Source organism: Paramormyrops kingsleyae, unplaced genomic scaffold (assembly GCF_048594095.1).
Source record: "Paramormyrops kingsleyae isolate MSU_618 unplaced genomic scaffold, PKINGS_0.4 ups322, whole genome shotgun sequence".
NCBI lineage: Eukaryota > Metazoa > Chordata > Actinopteri > Osteoglossiformes > Mormyridae > Paramormyrops > Paramormyrops kingsleyae.
This window is the reverse complement of record NW_027326259.1, coordinates 27,795-32,390: the sequence shown is the minus strand read 5'-3', so window position 1 is coordinate 32,390 and position 4,596 is coordinate 27,795. Positions and strand designations below refer to the sequence as shown.

Sequence of the window (4,596 nt, the reverse complement as noted above, 5' to 3'; positions counted from 1 at the left end):
AAGCCGGATGACTTTGACAGGATGGGTCAGATTGTCCGGCTTAGAGATGGTGCTATACCATCTGTCTTCAACTTCCCATCTTATCTAATAAGAGTAGGTTTATTATTACACTTATGTTGATGCCTATGATTTATGTGTGAGAATTTGATAGCTAGTCAATATCACAGTTTGCCGAACATGTTTTTTTACATTTGTTCTTTCTGCCTATTTAGGAATCAATGATGTATTGTATATTACATTGTGGAATACTAAAACCTGTTCAAGTTGTTTTCTAATTAAGTTGTTTTTAAGTATGAGGATTCTTCCATTTTAGCCTGTAGCAACCAGGTCCACAAAAGCTTCAAGGAAAGCAGAAGAGCGCCTACCAGTAGACCTTTCTCAGCATTTCCCGGAAAGCGGACCTTAGCCCAGTGTTGTAAGTATCTGTATTTGATACATGTATGTCCCGTACAGCTGTGAGCATCGTGGCCCTTGTCATATTAAAACATCTCCCTTGCTTTTTGCCCTTTTTTTTTTCTTTAAAAAACGCACATCTACACATCTGCACACTTTGAAATGTCCCACTATTGACTATGCATCCCTGATACACACACTCTCTCTCTCATTCCCATGGTGCAGGCACTGGTATTTTCATGTATGAAAGAATGTTGGCCAGTGCATGTGCTATACTGTGCGCCAAACATCTGTGAGTGGTGTAATATAAACATCACTGAGGACCTTTTCATCCTTCTTTCTGCTAGGACCACTCCTATGCATTGCCCGATTCTCCCAGTCATTTAAAGGCCAGACTCGGTGAAGCTTTGGCTAGAGTGGAGAGTCTGGAGCGGGAGAAGTGGAATGCCAAGGCCCGAGAATGGAGGGCAAAGAAAACGGTGCGGAGTCTTCTGGAGGATCTGAAGAAGAAGAACCTCATAAATGACGAGTTGAAAGAGAGGCTTGATTTTTACTCAGGTAAAATAAAATGATAATGCAACTTTGAACTTCATGTATATGTTATGTTAACACATGTTGCAGAGAAGACTTGCACAAGACCCACCTCTATATGGTCGTGTGGCACTCATGTTGGATGCCAAGGCCATCAAAAAACACGTCCAGCCCCATACCCAAAAAATGTCTGGATTTGTGGATATGGGGGATGGCATGGATGAGACTGATATAGCCACAGAGGTGCTTGTTTTTATGGTAGTGTTACAGGGTCATTGGAAAGCTCCAATTGCCTACATACCTCACAAAGTCACTGTCACCAGACATGCAGACGGTCCTCGTTGTCCGTGCTTTGGAGGAACTGCATGCATGTAGCAAAAGAGTGGTCTGCATGACAATGGATGGGCATGCCTCCAACGTGAACGTGTGCAACCAACTCGGGTTCAAGTTAAAGGGAAACCCTCATGAGCCATTACAGACCTTCTTTGAACATCCAGTGACTGGTGACAGGGTGTTTATTTGATAGATGCTTGTCACATGCTGAAGCTGGCATGCAACATGTTGCAGGCTTACAGTCCAATAACTACTGCTACAAGTGTTACTGGAGAAATCAACTGGTCATACATTGTTGATCTCAACAACATCCAAACAAAAGATGGACTCCATGTTGCCAACCGGATAACAACCAAGCGTGTCCACTTTGATGGCCAGAAGATGAAGGTGTCCATGGCTGCACAGACACTGAGTCACTCTGTAGCAGTAGCTCTATGCACATTGACGGAGCTTGGTTATTCACAGTACAAACACTGTGAAGCAACAGCTGAATTCATTGAGGTAATATAATGCAAACATTGTTCTATAACACTGCATATACTACATGAAACCCAGCTCTGTTTATACTTAGCCGTAGAGGGAAGTCCAAGCCAAGCTTAGGTGTTTGCGGTATATATTGAAATTAGATATTAGTTTGATCTCTGCAGACACCCTGTTATCTATTACTGTTGCCATCCTTGTCCTCATGTGTGGTCACATCTCATGGCTATTTGTTGAAAAGTCAATTAACGTCTTTCAATACATAAAATTACTAGGTGCTTGTCTTTCCATTGTCATATGAATAAAACATTTTCTTTTGACGGTGCCTGTCAGTCATCAGCTTTGTCATCAACATTGACACATTGTTGATGATGATACCTGACCTGCTCCAAGTTCAGCGTTATGTCTGCACGTACCGCCTCAGTCAGGATCACTTGGAGCTTCTGTTCAATTCCGTCAGGGCATCAGGTAGGAATTTCACATTTACAGTTGTCTTCCGCTTGAATTGCCACCGTACCATAGTGGAAGACTTTGAATGTCCATATGTTGTAGGGGGAAATTTGCCCCTGGTAGGGTCTCCCAAGGCAAATTGGCGAAGGGCCAGACAAAGAGAAGACCTCATGAGGTCACTAGGGTCTAGGGAATGGGCCCGTAGGGGAGTGCCTGGTGCCTGGGATTTTGCAGTCGGACCTTTTCCTGTTCCTAGACGAACCTATTCCCTTTGCCAGGGTTCATAACCTTTACGGACAGAATTAGCCAAAGCCGGGTGATGGAAGGTTAGGGTTAGGTTAAACCAGATAATTGGATGACGCTAGTACAGTATGGTAATTAGTCTTTTTTAAAATTTACCCTATTAAATATCTATTTACTCTAAGTGTGTGCATGTTTATATATATATATATATATGTATATATATATATATATATATATAGATATACACACACACATATATATATATATATATTTTTTTTTTTTTTTGAGGGCTGGAATAACAATCCAACTGCAGGGCAGTTCCAGGGCATTTTTCGCCGTCTAATGGTCCGGTGTGGTGTCTCACCAAGTGGGTCAGGCAATGTGGGAGCACAAGATGGGACTGTGTCTATGTCAGCTGCAGAGATGTACTCTGCCCTAGCAGCAGAGGAAGATCTTCCATCCCCATTCGCGGACATTTCTGCAGCTGTGTACCCACTTTGGTGCTCTTGTGGACAATGCCCTGGTCTACATTCCGGGGTTTGTTGTCAGATAGATTCTGAAGAAACTGTCCTGTGAGGTGTGCCGTGCTTGGTCACAGCTGCTAAACCCTCATCCTTTGACCAGAGCTACTACCTGCTTAAACTGAAAAATAATGGTGGCCTGATGATTCCCTCAGAAGGAACAATTAAAGTTGTCAGAGCAGCAGAGCGTGTAAGTAGCCAAATCTCAACGGGACAAGGTCTCAGTGTGTTGTTTGTCAACCATTTAGTCCGGGCTGAGATAGGTGCAGAGGATGTGTTTTTGCTCGGGGAGCACATTCTAGAAACACAGTTTGGAATCAATAATCATCATTTCATTCTTATGTCATTAATCGTGTCTGTATATTACAAAATAAGGCTGCACCGCATAGCAAAATTCACTACGTTGGAGTTACAGGGTGCCAGCACACGCAAGAAGATGTGCAAAACAGTTCTTTTTCAAGCTTATTAGCTCTTCTAAATTTGAAAACGTACTGTTCCAGGCCTTTTTGTATGTGTTGTTTATAATTGTATGTAATTAATTTTTGGTCCATTGGTCCATCCATCCATTGTCTACTTTAATTTTGAGTGTGACTCCAAATCCAGACCTCCATGGGTTGATAAATTTGATTTCCATTGATAATTTTTGTGTGATTGTGTTGTCAGCACATTCAATTATGTAGGGAACAAAGTATTAAATAAGAATATTTAATTCATTCAGATCTAGGATGTCTTATTTTTGTAGGAATTTACTAGCTCAAATGGAGGTGGGTTTCCACCGATGTTTAGGGGAATTAATTATTGATTAATTATTTATTAATTAATCGGTAATTAATTATGAAATATTACGTTTGAGTAGTTGTTCCAATATTAAAGTATTTTAAAGGAGTCCTAATTAGTCGATTGCTGGACGATTTAGGTCCAGAATGTGTATGGAATTCACTCATACAGTATCGTTAGTCTGAGCTAGGCTGCTTGTCCAGCAAACAGTTTCACTCTGTGACCTATGAGACTCTGCTCTCGGCCGAAGAGAAAGTCTCGCGATACTCAGAGGACGAGATTTAGGAACTAAAGCTCAGTAGCAGGTTCGCACCAATAAGTGACCTATTGTGAGCACTTCACAGAGAGGGAGATTTAAAAGGTGGAAAAGTATACTTTTATTACTAATACTACAACTAACAAAGGATAGACATTACACATAACATAATACACACACACAAAATGAAATTAAGCAAAATGGATGGGAAATAATAGCAGAGATTAGATTTAACTGTAAATACTGTTCTGCAAAGGCAAGCCTAGGTTCTGAATAGGCAACCCGAAGTACACAACAGATTAGTTAAATGAGGAAGAAATGAAGGTGAGTTTACGTGGTTGCAGAGGTGATGAGGTTGAAGCTTTGTCTTTCTTGGGAGATGGGCTTTGTAGTTCTTGTTGGTGTCGTCTGTAGTTTCTTTCTGGCGGGGCTGCTTCCTGGGGAGTCGGTTCCGGGGCGTCTTCCGTGGGCTTCACCGGCTCTTCCAGGGCGTCTCCTCCAGGGCTCTCCCGTCCTTTCCTTTTGGCGGGGGTGCTTTTCTTGGCGGGGGTGCGTCCGTTGTCGGGGGTGCAGCACCGTTGGCGAGGGTGCAGCCTTGGTGGGGGTACAGCA

At 42.3% G+C, this 4,596-nt stretch overlaps 1 pseudogene; it reads left to right on the top strand.

The window, feature by feature from the left end:
- Positions 1-3: 3 nt before the first annotated feature.
- Positions 4-4,013, top strand: LOC140587535 (THAP domain-containing protein 6-like; annotated as a pseudogene).
- Positions 4,014-4,596: the final 583 nt, after the last annotated feature.